The sequence below is a fragment of the Saccopteryx leptura genome, chromosome 4, assembly GCF_036850995.1.
Source record: "Saccopteryx leptura isolate mSacLep1 chromosome 4, mSacLep1_pri_phased_curated, whole genome shotgun sequence".
NCBI classification, from domain to species: Eukaryota; Metazoa; Chordata; class Mammalia; order Chiroptera; family Emballonuridae; genus Saccopteryx; species Saccopteryx leptura.
Window position 1 is genome coordinate 144,030,440 of NC_089506.1, and position 16,181 is coordinate 144,046,620.

Below are 16,181 nucleotides of genomic sequence, written 5' to 3' on the forward strand. Positions count from 1 at the left end.
TAGTGGGGTTTTTTTTTTCTTTCTCCAAATCTACTCTGTTCAACACACACACAAAATACTAGCTTGGCAAGCTTTAAAAACAGTATGCATTTTTTTCTTTTAATTCTAGGGTGGTAGTGAATGATTAGAGTATTAATTACATTAAGTGTGATATGGCAGAATTTCCCTGAAAGCCATTAGAAAAGAAAATTTAATTCATGTCGTCATCACCAACTTCCAGTGGGTAGTAGGCCTTCAACAATGTTCAAAATCCCCTTAGGTCTATGATACAAAACTTCAAACTTCCTCTATTCACACAGCCAATCTACCTCAAATTTCTAACTCTCCACTCAGTAGAGGACATCTATTTCACAAAGAAAATACACACCATCAAATGTGAACTCTCATTTGCCACAAAGCTCACAAGCACTTGTATCCACACTAGTCTTTCCCACACCCTCTAGAAATAGAATATTTCTACACAAAGCAAATCCCTACACTTGTGCTTGAGAGCCCATCCTCTGGTTATCAGGAGCATAAACCACTGAGTAACTTCCTTCCTGTATCTTCTTTCACCTCTTCTCTGTTTAAATCCTTCCTATCAGCACTGCAATAACTTTAAGTTTTTATCATACTAAAAAATAACAATAATTTTCCCTTACTATAGCCTCCTCCCTCTTCATATTCACAGCCACTTTTCAAAAGACTTATTTTCACTGCTTTTTCTTTCTCATACTCCCCCCTAGCTTCCATTTGACTTCTGCTTTTCAGCCACTGAAACACCTAACATCAAAATCACTTCATCTTGCCAAATTCTATTTCTTTATCTGAAATCTCAGCGGTTTCCCACAATGTCCACCACATCCACTGCTTTGCTCCCACCTTGCTGACCAATTCTGTACGCTCCTTTTGGTGGGGTCTCCCTTCTAACATCCAAAAATAAGGTTGTGTTTGGAACTCAAATCTAATTTACCAAAATTATATTTTTATAAAATATAGAAAATGCTTAAAAAGAAGCAGTGTAGCATATTGATTTAAGAGCATGAATTCTGAACTCAAACTATCTGGGATTCAATCTGCCATCTCCTAGTTTTGAGTAATTTAATCATTTTGCACCTCTATTTCCACTTCTAGAAAATTAAGCTAATAATTCAACCTACCTAATCAAGCTGTGGTTAGGAATTGTACCTGGTACAGAGTAAGTAATGAGTTAGTTCTATTTGTTGTTAACTGTCATAGATATCACTATTATTACAGAAAACATTTGTTTTTAATATTAAGAATAAAGGTCTTTCAAAAATATGTCTAAGATAAGTTGAAAAAATCAAATTTCATTGATTATAACAAATTCTTCGACGAGCTGTTCATCACTGTAACAAAGGTACTACTCTGGCATAGGGGGTCCACAGTAGGAAAAGTTTTGCACATGTAAGGACAGGGGTATATAAAAACTCCATTTTCCTATTCATTTTGCTGTCAACTTAAAACTACTATAAAAAATAAAGTTTATTAATTTAAAAAAATCAAATCTCTACATAGAGAAACAATAGAAACAATGTCAAAGTCTAACTGGGAAAAAGCAGTTGTAACCTACATCACAAATGGATATTTTGCTAATTACATATTATATACAGTTCTCATGAATCAATCAGCAAAAGACCAAATGCCTAATCAAAAAAGAATATGTACAGACTGTTGTCAAAAAAAAATTAGAGAATGTCTCTTAAATAGAACAGTTTTTAAAATGTCTTTTTGAAATCTACCTCAACTATGGTTTTACTATAGATATTTTAATACCTTAACTTTTACCAATTGGTTAAGGCTCAGACCACTTTTATAGGCACCTAATATCAAAAGTTACAATTTTATATTTTCTTTTCTTTTCTTTTTTTTTTTTTGTATTTTTCTGAAGCTGGAAACCGGGAGAGACAGACAGACTCCCGCATGCGCCCAACCGGGATCCACCCGGCACGCCCACCAGGGGGCGAAGCTCTGCCCACCAGGGAGCGATGCTCTGCCCCTCCAGGGCATTGCTCTGTCGCGACCAGAGCCACTCCAGTGCCTGGGGCAGAGGCCAAGGAGCCATCCCCAGCGGGAGGGGAAGAGAGAGACAGAGAGGAAGGAGAGGGGGAGGGGTGGAGAAGCAGATGGGCGCTTCTCCTGTGTGCCCTGGCCGAGAATCGAACCCGGGACTTCTGCACGCCAGGCCGACGCTCTACCACTGAGCCAACCGGCCAGGGCCTATTTTATATTTTCTAACACTCAAAGTTACTCTTTTTTTTAAGCTGAGAAAATGACTTTTTAAAAAAAATAGTATAGTGGGCTATTCATTTTTTATTAATTTATTGGGTTGATGTTAATAAAATTATATAGGTTTCAGGTATACAATTCTTTATCAACTGTATATAGTATGGTGTGTTCGCCACACCAAGTCAAGTCTCCTTCCATCAGCATCTACCCTCCCTCTCTACCTTCCTGTACCTGTTCCAGTGCCTTTTCCCCTCTGGTAATCACCATGCTGTTGTCAGTGTCTATGAGGCTTTGTTTTGTTTTATTTGTTTGCTGTATTTTTCCCAAGTTAGAAGCAGGGATACAGTCAGACTGACTCCGACATGTGCCTGACCGGGATCCACCCGGCATGCCCACAGGGGACGATGCTCTGCCCACCTGGGGTGTTGCTCCGTAGTGGCCAGAGCCATTCTAGCGCCTAAGGCAGAGGCCAATGGAGCCTTGGCTGGGGGGGGGGGGGGGAGGGAGAGATAGAGAGAAAGAAGAGGGCAAAGGGTAGAGAAGAAGATGGGCGCTTCTCCTGTCCCGGAATCAAACCCGGGACTTCCACACACTGGGTCCACGCTCTACCGCTGAGCCAACTGGCCAGGGCTCTAGGAGGTTTTTTTGTTTGTTTTTTTTGCTTAATCCCTTCACCTTTCTCCCCCAGTCTGGTAATATTCTGCCTCTTTGACAATTCTCTATGAGTCTGTTTCTATTTTGTTAATTTATTTTGTTCATTAGATTCCACATATGAATAAAGTCATGTGGTACTTCTTTTTCTGACTGGCTTATTTCTCACTTAGCATAATGCTCTTCATATCTATCTGAGCTGTTGCAAAGGGTAAGAGTGCCTTTATTTTTATGACTGAGTAGTATTCCACTGTGTAAATTTATTACAGCTTTCTTATCCACTCACTAATGAAGAACTTTTGGTATGCTTTCAAATCTTGGCTATTGTAAATAAATGCTGCAGTGAACATAGTGGTGTTAATATTCTGTTGAATTAGTGTTTCGGGTTTCTTCAGATATATTTCCAGAAGTGAATTGCTGGATCATGAAGTAGTTCCATTTTTAATTTGTTGAAGTAACCCAATACTACTTTCCAGTGGCTGCACCAACCTCCATTCCCACCAACAGTACATGAGGGTTCCCTTTTCTCCACACCACTTGCTGTTTGTTGATTTATTGATGATAACCATTCTGACAGGTGTGAGGTGATATCTCATTGAGGTTTTAATTTGCATTTCTCTGATGACTGGAGATGTTGAGCATCTTTTCACATGTCTAATGGCCATCTGTATGTCCTCTTTGGAGAAGAGTCTATTCAGGCAGGTAGGTCCTTTGCCCATTTTTAATTGGATTTTTTTTTAGGTATTGAGTTTTGTTAAGTTCTTTATAAATTTTGGACACTAACCCCCTATCAGGTATATCATTGGCCACTGTTCTCCACAATGGGTTGTTTTTTCATTTTGTTGATGGTTTCATTTTGCTGTGCAAAACTTTTTAGTTTGGTGTAGTCCCGTTGTTATTTTTTTTTGTATCCCTTGCCTAAGGCGATATATCAGAAAAAAAGATTGCTATGAGAAATGTCTGAGATTTTACTACCAATGTTTTCTTCTAGAATTTTTATGGTTTCAAATCTAGCATTTAAGTCTTTAATCCATTTTGAGTTTATTCTCACGTATGGTGTAAGAAGGTGGTCTAGTTTCATTTTTTTGCATATCTCTGTTCAATTTTCCCAACACCATTTACTGACTAGACTATCTTTCCCCCACTGAAGTTTTTCTATGCAGTTTGTGATAGAAGTTCTACAATCTCCATAGAATGAATGCCATTACAAAGCACTCTTTCAGACAGAACAAGGTAAAAAAATATATTAGCAAGTATGTCAGAAGGTTGGTTCATTTGAGATTACACACTTAAGTTGTGTAGACAAAGTGAAACTCAATCTAGCCTTGAAAAAAATGAAAGTATCACAGAATCTTAAGTCATCTAGTACAATATAGTTCACAATGTAATAGTGTGTATACTCCTTAATAGCAAAAATCATACCCTAGTCACAGCTAATAAATGTGACAAGTATTAAATGGCAGTTCCAAAAGACTAATCTAGAAGATTGACATAATAGAATGTGATGTACTGAGGAAGAGAAGCACCCTTGTAAACTCTCACACTCTAACCCCAAATCACTAAGTATAATGAGATATTGCTGATAGACCAACTATTGAACATGTAAACCATATGAAGGAAAACAAACAAAAATAAGCTAACTGGATTCACTAGAATTAGTAATATCAACTATATTTATGCAATAATTTAGACCAGAAATGATATGACTTCACAGTGGTATCTCTGATACTCAGAAGAGAAGAGTTATAAATATATGGTTGCAAAATTCAGAGACTGATCAAATATGGAGGCAAAGAAAGAACTAAAGAGACCAAGACTGAGAAAGGCAAACATCATAAGATAGCTAGCGTACTATCAGCATTGCAGCTGATGTCTGACTAAAAAACATTCAGCGCAAAAGTGTTGCCTCACTCAACTCCTTTACCTTACTATGCCATGTCCACTTTTTAAAATAAAGTTGAAATACTTTCTTAAAACCTCATCCATGTACTATGTTAAATATGTATATAATAGAAGTCTTTCCCTAAATTTCTAATAGAAGAAAATATGTCACTTTTATCCCAATACAGGAATCTTCTTAATCTTTTGGAGAAGTAATGTTTAAATTATGTAAAAATATTTCACCAAGGTTATTCATTTTCATATAGATTTCATATAGAAAATAATTCTTGGAATATATTTTCAAATGGAAATCATTTTAAAGAATTATTTATCTTATATATTATCAACTTAAAACAATACTAAATTTAAATAAACTTTTAAGACATTATTAATTGACAATTACAGTATGAGAGATTAACGTATAATATAAAGTATAAAGTATTTAATTCATTACCCAAGAAACACAAATATTTTTAATTTTAAAACAAACCATTCTAGTAAGATGACTTCACTGCTCAACTGAACATCTATATCTAAGTTTACACAAAAGTGGAATTTTGAAATGTTTAAGTTAAAAGTCAAATTTCCTAAGTATTTTTCATATCTTTAAATTAAAAGAGAATGCTTAGTAAATTAAACCATAAAGATAAATATCACAACAGAGAAATGCTCAACTGGACAGAAATGCAGTGACGCTACGAAGTCCGTCCTGGCTGAACTCTCAACTACACAACCATATGGATCATTGACTTAAATAGCCTTAAAAGTCCTGGTTCAATTCCTGGTCAGGGTCTCCAGGGAGCCATCCTCAGCGCCTTGGGGCTGACATGCTTGAATCAGTTGAACCATGGCTGCAGGAATGAAGAGAGAAAGAGAAACAGAAGAGGGAGGAGGAGAGAAGCAGATGGTTGGCTCTCCTGTGTGCCCTGACCAGGAACTGAACCAGGACTTCCACACAGCAGGTCATCGCTCTACTGCTGAGCAAACCGGCCTGGGCCAGTCAAGTTAATTCTCAGTTGTGAGCATCAGCCCCAGATGGACAGAACATCGACACCAGACAGGGGTTGCTGGGTGGATCCCAGTCAGGGTGCATGCAAGAGTCTGTCTCTGTATCTCCCCTACTCTCACTTAAAAAAAAGAAAATAGAAAAAAAAAATCTTGAGCAAAGAAATCATCAGTTTGGATTAATGGCCCCAGACCCTGAGTCTCTTCATAACTAGAACTGAAGAAAATCATTTATGAAATTTCTCATCAGCACCTAAGAGGGGAAAAGGTGGGAGAATTCAGGTTTCAACCTTTCCCACATCTATTAGCCTGAGGCTGTGAAGAGGAAGGCAAAGCTATTTGCCTCTAGTCTCCAGAAGAACGATCATTTCCATTTTCATCAGTAATCATTTCTAGGTAGGTTAAAAAAATTATTACCAAGGAAAATTAAATAATTCTCTAAGAAATAAATATGTAAAATAGCAATATTTTATCTTGCTGGTCAATATTAAAACCCAAATCCCCAAAACTTAAAATACAAATGATTGCAATTTTAAAATTCAAATTTGGAATTTTGTGTTTTCAGTGGACTTGACATTTTTCTTTGTGTCATTAAACTAGCTCTCCTGCTGACAAACAGAAACAAGGCATACATTGCTTACCATTAGAAAGCATATTTGAAAATATATTTGAGACTCAGATAACCCCAAACAGTTCAATATTATCTCCTGTATAAATCAGAAGGGAGAGAAAGGAAAGAGGGTATTACCTAATGACCTAAAACTATTTACATGTTTTAGTGATAGCCAGACATACTGAGACAGAATTCTTAGAGATGCTCAAATAATTTAAATGTCTAAATTTTATTACTTCAACCTAGAGTCACATAAAACATAGAATTCAAATTTAAGCATTTAAACAAACCATCTCTAAATATTTTACAAATAAGGAAATCAGAATCCAAACAACCAAGATCACAGAACTACCCAGTTAAAGACTTATCCAGAACCCAGACCCCTTAATTTCCAACCTAATGCTTTTTCCACTAAGTTGATTTAGTGCATTCAGTAAACATTTATTGAGCAACAAACTATATGTGCTGAGCATTAGACCACTTGCACACAAGAGGAAGAACCAGCAGTCCCTACCGTCAATGAACAACCATTCCACTAGGAGACAAAATGGACCATCACAATACAAAGTGATGAGAGGATAGGCAGAGGATTCTATGAAAACAAGGCAAAAGGAGAGGGAGAAATCATTAAGGGCAAAATGCTGTGTGAAAGGGCATTCTGGCAGGTAAAGCATGAGTCAAGACCCAGTGGACTCAGCCTGGTAAACATCTTCAAATGGGATGGTAGTAGGTTTGGACCATATACTGAAGGGCAAAACTAATGAGTTTTCAATTTAACCTGAAGGCAACAGGAAACCCACAAAAAGTAGTATGACCAGATCAGTATTCAAGAAAAATCTCTCTCTCTGGATACTGTGTAAAGAAAAGAAGAGGACTAGCCCAGCAGCACTAAGGCATTGCCCAGGTGTCAGAGGAGGATCTGTACTGAAGGTAGGAACGGTACTTTGCAGAAAGGGTTGCAGCCTCTCTTACTTTAGTATAAGAGCTATAAATTGCTGTATATTATGTGACAAATGAGTTAAAGCCTCACTCAAGCAACATTAAAAATCACTGTAAATCCAAATTATGTCACTATAGAAACTATTTATATCTACAGATAATGAAAGCAAATATAACTTTAATTAACAAGTACAGGTTGTCTGCTTAACATGCATTCAATTGCTTGCTCTTATCAGGAACTTGGCAAACAATTTTTGAGTTTCAGTTATATTGTACACCAAATACTTAGCACAAAGACATTTAGAATAGGTCAAAGCACCTAGTCAAAGCACTTTATATTTGCTGAAGAATGAAAAGATGAATGGCATTACCATTAAAGAGTCTGTCTTAAGAGAATATGATAATCTTAGATAACAAATATATATATATTTAGACAATATTGCAACACAATTTTATATGAACAAAGTGTTATAGAAATTCAAATTTTTAAATATGAAAGTTTTGTAGAGTAGATGAGACGTAAGGTGGAAACTGAAATCACATAGTTGGTAACGAAAAAGGAAGGAGTTCCAAACTAAATGACAAATGTGAACATACGGTAACCATGGGAAGCAAAAATGCCTGGCTCAACAAAGGAGATTTCAGCATATGGCAAAGAATTACGAGAAATAAGACAACAGAATTTTAGATTGTTAAATCTTTAAAACCAAGAGGATGCATTTAGCTGATATGTTGATAAAGATCACCTTGAAGACTTCTAAACAGGTTGAGGTAGAGGATAAAATAATGCAAGTAACATATACAAAAATTCAGAGCAATAGTTGATCTCCTGAAGAGAAAAACCTAAGACTAAGGGAGAAGCAGTTGAAACTAGGAAGGAAGGAACATAGATAAAAGCACATCAAAAGAAAACCAACAATCAAACTTTGAGTGTGACTGAATATGAAGGAAAATAACTGCAGAATAAAATGAAGGAGTGCCTCAAAGTTTATTTCAGGACGTTTTAGTTTGGGTGATTGATAGAACCCTAGAAACTATTTAACACAACAGTTGTAGACTGAAAGAAACTCAGGGAAATGAACCAGCAAGCCTCAGACAGTTCTCCCAAGAACAGGACCTTGGTGGCACCCTCAACTCTTCAGAACACATAGAAAACATGCATCTCTGGTACAGTCAGTCAAATGGAACATACTAGCAAAAATCATGTAAGTTTTATTAATTTACCATAAACATAAACTACCAAGTGAATCAATGTTCAAATTTACTGTGTGTTTATTTCAATTACTGTCTTAATGATACACTGGAAGTCAAATTAGTAGCTGGCTGCCAGGTGAGTAGAACTATATATAGCAATGGGCAGCACAGAGAGGCATTTCATCCAGACAGTGCTAAAGACTGTAGAAATATACAAACTAGCCCTCTAGAGCAGCAATTTTCAAGCATTTTCATTTTTTCATTTCACAGTACATATAAATTAATAAAATTCTGCAGCACACCAAAAAAAAAAAAAAACTATTCTTTTACTGATCTGACAGAAAAACAAAAACAAAACAAAGGTATCAGTTTGATTCATTCGCACCACATGGCTCTTGTGTAGGCTGCTGACATTTTTTTACTTGCCATTCTAAGGGAAAAAAAGTCAGTGCTCTTGACTAAAGTTAGGAATTGCATGTTTTAAAAATTCTTGTGGCATACTGGCTGAAAATTGATGCTAAGGAGAGTGTAAAATATTCTGACCCCTAAACAGTTCTGAATAAATATGGACACTTCCTACTATTTAAAATGCATTTAAAAATTTTTTTCATTAATTTTAATTTATTTTGTTAACATGAATTCAAGTGACCCACTCAATATATCTCCCTCACCACACACCCTGTAGACCCCCATTACCCCCCTCCCTTTTCAGATTTACTGTCCTGTTATCTGTATCGATGTGTTATGTATATTTAATTACATAATTTCACTAATCCCTTCACCTTCTCTGATCTCATCCCCTCATCTCCCTTCCCTCTGACAGCTGTCCCTCTGCTCCCTGTGACCCTGCCTCTGCCTCTACTCCATCCTCAGTTCATTGTTTGTTAGATTCCATGTAAGTGAAATATATTTGTCTTTCTCTGCTTAGCTTACCTCACTTACCGTAATAATCTCCTTATCCATCCATGCCATTGCACAAAAGGTGAGATTTCATTCTTTTTCAAGGCCCTGTAGTATTACATTGAGCATAGGTACCACTGCTTTTTATTCCATTTGTCCACTGACGGATACTTGGGCTGCTTCCAGATCTTGGCTACTGTAAACAATGCTGCAATAAACATAGGGGTGCATTTCTCCTTTTGAATCAGTGATTTGGTATTCTTAGGATATATTCCTAAAAGTGGGATAGCTGGGTCAAGAGGCAGTTCCATTTTTAATTTTTTGAGGAATCTCCATACTGTTTTCCACAGTGGCTGCACCAGTCTGCATTCCCACCAACAGTGCAGGAGGGTTCCCTTTTCTCCACACCCTTGCCAGCACTTACTGTGTGTTGTTTTGTAAATGATCACCATTCTGACAGGTGTGAAGTGGTATCTCATTGTGGTTTTAATTTGCATTTCCCTGATGATTAATGACATTGAACATTTTTTCATATGTCTAGTGGCCATTTGTATGTCCTCTTGGAGAAGTGTCTATTCAATTCTTTTGCCCATTTTTAATTAGATTTTTTACCTTCCTGGTGTTAAGTTTTAGAAGTTTTTTTTATAAATTTCAGTTATTAACTCCTTATCAGATGTATTGGCAAATATTTTTCCAATTGTGTGGGTTGTCTTTTAATTTTGATCATGGTGTCTTCTGCTGTGCAAAAACTTTTTAGTTTGATATAGTCCCATTTGTTAATTTTGTCCTTTATTTCACATGTCTGTGAAGATAAATCAGCAAAAATTACTGCTACGAGAGATATCAGAGAACTTACTGTCTATGTTTTCTGCCAAGATGTATAGTTTCGTGACTTACATTTAAGTCTTTTATCCATTTTGAGTTTATTTTTGTGAATGATGTTAAGTCGGTGGTTTAGATCTATTTTTTGCATGTACATATCCAATTTTCCAAACACCATTTATTCAAGAGACAGTCTTACTCCACTGTGTGCTCTTACCTCCTTAGTCAAATATCAATTGTCCATAAAAATGTGGGTTTAATTCTGGGTTCTCTGTTCTGTTCCATTGATTTGTATGCATGTTCTTATGCCAGTACAAAGCCGTTTTGCTTACTACAGACTGGTAGTATAACTTGACATCAGGAAGTGTGATACTTCCCACTTTATTCTTCATTTTCAAGATTGCTCAGGCTATTTATGTTCTTTTTGGTTCCATATAAACTTTTAGAATATTTGTTTTATATCTTTGAAGTATGCTATTGGTATTTTAATAGGAATTACACTGAATCTATAGATTGCTTCGGTTAATATAGACATTTTAATGATATTTATTCTTCCTATCCATGAACACGGTATATGCTTCCATTTGTTTCTATCTCCCTTGATTTCTTTTTTCAATGTCTTATAATTTTCCAAGTACAAACCTTTTATCTCCTTGGTTAAACTTATTCCTAGGTACTTAATTTTTTGTTGTTGCAGTAGTGAAGGGCATTGTTTCCTTAATTTCTCTTTCAGACACTTTATTGTTGGTGTATAAAAATGCCACCAATTTCTGAATATTAATTTTATATCCTGCCACCTTGACGAATTCATTTTTCAGGTGTAGTAGATTTTTGACTGACACTTTAGGGTTTTCTATGTACAGTATCGTGTCATCAGCTAACAGTGATAGTTTTACGTATTCTTTTCCAATTTAGATGCCTTTTATTTCTTATTCTTGTCAGACTGCTGTGGATAGGACTTCTAGAACTATGTTGAGTAAGAGTGGTAAAGGGGGCACCCCTGCTTGTTCCTGATCTCAAGGGGATTGCTTTTGATTTTTGTCCATTGAGTATGATGTTGGCTGTCGGTGTATAATAGATGGCCTTTATCATGTTGAGGTATGATCACTGTATTCCCACTTTGCTGAGAGTTTAGATCATAAATGGGTGCTGGATTTTATCAAATGCTTTTTGGAATCTATTGATATAATCATGTGATTTTTATTCTTCCTTTTGTTTATGTGGTGAATCACATTGATTGATTTGCCAATATTGTACCAGCCTTGCATCCCCAGAAAAAATCCCACTTGATCATGATGTATGACTTTTTTAAGGTATTGCTGGATCCAGTTGGCTAATACTATATTAAAAATTTTGCCATCTATGTTCAACAGGGATATTGGTCTATAGTTTTCTTTCTTTGTAGTGTCTTTAAGTGGTTTTGGAATGAGAATCATGCTTGCCTCATAAAAGGAGCTTGGAAGTCTTCCCTCCTCTTGAATTTCTGAAATAGCTTGAGAAGGATAGGTGTTAATTCTTCTTTGAATATTTGGTAAAATTCGCCTGTGAACCCATCCAGTCCAGAACTTTTGTTTGTTGGGAGTTTTTTGGTAACCGTTTCAATTTCATTTGTTGTAATCGGTCTCTTCAGTTTTTCTGATTCTTCCAGATTGAGTCTTAGAAGATTGTATGTTCCTAGAAATTTATCTATTTCACCTATGTTGTCCAATTTTTTGGCATATAGATCTTCATAGTATTTTCTTACAATCCTTTGTATTTCTGCATTGTCAATTGTTACTTCTCCTTTTTCATTTCTAAATTTATTTACTTGAGTCCTCTGTTTTTTTTCTTATGAGTCTAGTTAAAGGTTTGTCAATCTTGTTTACCTTTTCAAAGAACCAGCTCTAAGTTTCATTGCTCTTTTGTGTTGTTTTTTAGTATCTATATCATTTATTTCCACTATGATCTTTATTACTTCCTACCTTCTACTTCCTCTGGGCTTTATTTAGTTGTTCTGTATCTAGTTCTTTTAGATGACAGATTAAGTTGTTTTTTGAGATTTTTCTTGCTACTGAAGGTATGCCCATAATGCTATAAACTTCCCTCTCAGGACTGCTTTTGCTGTGTTCCATACACTCTGAGTTGTTGTATGTTCGTTTTCATTTGTTTCAAAAAATTTTTAATTTCTTCCTTGACCTCATTGTTAATCCACTTGTTATTTAATAACATACTATTTAGCCTCCAAGTGTTTGAATGTCTTTCAGTTTTTCTATTGTAGTTCATTTCTAGTTTCATGCCATTGTAATCAGAGAAGATGCTTGATATGATTTCAATCTTCTTAAACTTACTGAGACTTGTTTTGTGTTCTAACATGTGGTCTATCCTAGAGAATGTACAATGAGCACTTGAAAATAATGTGTATTCTGCTGTTTTAGGGTGAAAGGTTCTGAAGTTATCTACTAAATCCAGTTGATCTATTGGGTCATTTAAGGCTGCTGTTTCTTTGTTCATTTTCTGTCTGGAGGATCTATCCATTGATGTCAGTGGGGTATTGAAATCCCCTATTATTACAGTATTGCTGTTGATCTCGCCCTTTATGGCCATCAAAATCTGATTTATATATTTAGGTGCTCCTATATCAGGCGCATAAATATTTACAATAGTTATTTTCTCCTGTTGGACAGCTCCCTTTATCATTATGTAGTAACCTTCTTTACTCACTACCACAGCCTTTGTTTTAAAGTATATTTTGTCAGATATAAGTACTGCTACTCCAGCTTTTTTTTCATTTCCATTTGCATGAAATACTTTTTTCCATCCCTTCACTTTCAGTCTATTTGTATCTTTTATTCTAAGATGGGTCCCTTGTAGACAGCATATGTGTAGGTCCTGTTTTCTTATCCATGCAGCTAACCTATGACCCTATGTCTTTTGATTGGAGCATTTAATACATTTACATTTAAGGTGATTACTGATATGTACTTATTTATTGCCATTTTATTCTTTATATCTACAATCTTCTTTTTCTAGATTTTTTTCCCCTATGCTCTTTTTACAGCAGGCCCCATAATATTGCTTGCTGTACAGGTTTAATTGAAATGAATTCCTTGAATTGTTATTTTGTCTTTTTTTTTTTTTGGTCTGGGTATGCTTATTTCTCCTTTGACTTTAAATTATAGCCTTGCTCGATAGAGAAGTCTTGGTTGTAGGCTCTTGTTCTGCATCACTTTTGAGTATTTCTTGTGATTCCCTTCTGGCCTCCAATGTTTCTGTTGAGAAGTCAGATGTCATCCTTATGGGGGCTCTTCTGTAGGTAATTAACTACTTTTCTCTTGCAGTTTTTAGTATTCTTTCTTTGTCTCTTAATTTTGACACTTTAATTATAATGTGTCTTGGTGTAGGCCTCCTTGGGTCCTCTTAAATAGGACTCTCTGTGCTTCTTGAATTGTGTAGTTTTTTTCCTTCATCAATTCAGGGAAGTTTTCAGCTATGATTTCTTCAAACATTGTTTTCTATCCCTTGTTCATTCTCTTCTCCTTCATGAACCCCTATGATAAGGATGTTGTTTCTCTTCATGTTATCACAGAACTCTTAGATTTTCCACTGTCTTTTTAAGCCTCTTTTCTATTTGCTGCTGTTTCCAGCTTTCATTTATCTTGTCCTCTAAATTGCTGATTCAATCCTCTGCCTCATCCAGCCTGCTGTTGATTCCTTCTAGTGCAGTTTTCATTTCTGATATTGTATTTGTCATTTCTAACTGGTTCTTTCTCATTATTTCAATGTCCTTTTTGATGCTTGCTATATCTTTATTTAGGTGCTCATTACACCATCCATTGTAGCTCTAAGATCCTTCAGCATCCTAAAAATCATTATTTTAAATTCTGCATCTGGCAGTTTGGTTACTTCCATGTCATTCAGTTTTTTTTTCTGGGGATTTCTCTTGTTGATTAATTTGTGGTGCATTTCTGTCTTCTCATTTTGTTCATTAGGTAGTGCTGTCTAACTGAAAAATTTTGTGGTGTCTTTATGAGGAAGGTGGCTCAGTGGTGCTGATATCCATGCCACCTCTTTTCCTCGTTCTGGAATACTTCTTGAAGGTACTATTTTCCCTCTTGTTGCATGTGAGTATTACATGCAGTTGGTCCTCTTGTGGGTACGGTTATACCTACAGGTTGGCTGGCTCTAAGGATTAACCTGGATCATGTGTATTACACACTGTGAATGTCTGTTTTGTTGGACGTATTTATTCTCCACAGTGTTTGATGCCTGCTAGACTCCATCTTTGGGCGTGCTGCTTCAGTAGGTAGCTGAGTCTAGGGTTGGTGCTGTCACCTACCCACTACTTGTTGTTTCCGCTCTAGATCTTCTTGGGTTGGTGTCAGCTGTTATTTGTAACCTACTGTGGGCTACCAGTCTGAAACTGCTGCACTTTTCACTGTTTGTGTCTGTGTTTTCTGTGTCTGGGTACTGTGAGAGGGGGCACCCTGTGTATGAGGATCAGGTTTCTCCTGCTTAGAGATGACAGTGGCTCCATAAAGCCCCAAGCTCTGTAAGATTTGTCTCCACTTTTCAGCTGTACCTCCTCCTCTTGCTGCGGCCTGGCCTCCCACAGTCTTCGGTAGTAAGACTGTAGTGTGGGCCCAAACTAGCTTCACCCAACCAACCCCACTACTGGTTGCATGCTTGGTGGGTTAGGGCAACTGAGGTTGTGAATACAACGTTAGTGGGACCCCCTAAATCAGAAGTCTCTTGGTCAGGAGCTTACAACGGGGAATGTGGCCCCTGTTTTAGAGCTTAATCCCTCAGCCACTGCTGGATACTCAAATTTTATTTCTCCCCAACAAGGTGAGCAGCAGGTTCAGACTGAGTGTGGCCAACAGTCCCCTCTACATAAGTTCTTTCAGCTGGTGAGACCCTGTTCTCAGGGAGCAAGACTGAGAGAGTCCTTTCCTGGGGTTGACTGTGACTACCACCCCAAAGGTGGCTAAGATTCTCAACCAGATCCAAGAACAGATTCACAGAGACCCACACAGTAAATGTCCATGCTCCAAGCCTCTCTGCCTTCCCCCTGTGGAATCTAGCCCTGCAAGACAGAATATCTAGCTCCCAGGCTAGCTGACTGTGAAGCTCCACCCTACCCAATGCACACGAGCCACTGTGCCAGTGCTGATCACATAGAGTGGAACTCGCCTCAGCTGGGCCTGGTGTGAAGAGTCTTTCCTTAGGATACCACTCCCACAAGGGTTGTCAGGTCCTGAACCAATGCTTTCTGCAGCTGGCTCCTGGATGTGTCAGTCCTGGGCCTTCCTGGAAGGAACCCGGCAAGGACCAGTGGGAAACACTGCCTGTGAATGGCCTTCTGCATCCTTCTTGGAGCTACAAGCAATTCAGAGTTGTGGCTGCCTCTGCTTGGCCCAGGTGTACATGGAAATACCAAGCTGCACTCCTTGGCTGGCTTTTATCCACACTGGGCTTGGGGGACGGTCCACTTAAAAGGCCAAATTTCCCTGAGTCCCATCTCCTGCAGTCTCTGTCTGCTGGATGCTTGTTGGGCTCGACAATTGAAAATAACCCTCTGCTAGAGTCTGGAGCCTGCGGTAATTCAGGTATTAGGAAGGGTGGTGGGTGGGCCTCCACCCCTCGGTCCCAGGTGTCAGTCTGTCCAGACTTTTTTCACTGACCTCAGTAGGGTGTGGCCACAGGAATCCAGTCCATCTGCCTGCCCTCCGGACAGTTTCAAATGAGTCTCCCCATGAGATGGAAGCACCAGTCCTAGAGCTGGGAACATGTGGGGCAACGCTCTGGTCTCAACACAAGAAAACTGAGCCACTGATGCTCCCCCTGCTTTCCAGCCTCTCAGAACCACTCATCACCATGACTGGGGTAGGAGAGACTCCCGAAGGCAGAGCAGTTGCTTTTCCCCAGGCTGATCCCGCACAAAGGGGATGTTCTGCCCATGAAAAATGGC

The 16,181-nt window shown here is 37.6% G+C and overlaps 1 protein-coding gene across 2 annotated transcripts in view; it reads right to left on the bottom strand.

Annotated features, from left to right (window-relative positions):
* The window catches only part of TMEM161B (transmembrane protein 161B), an 89,062-nt gene that overhangs the window by 58,152 nt on the left and 14,729 nt on the right, over positions 1–16,181 (bottom strand). The window lies entirely within an intron of this gene.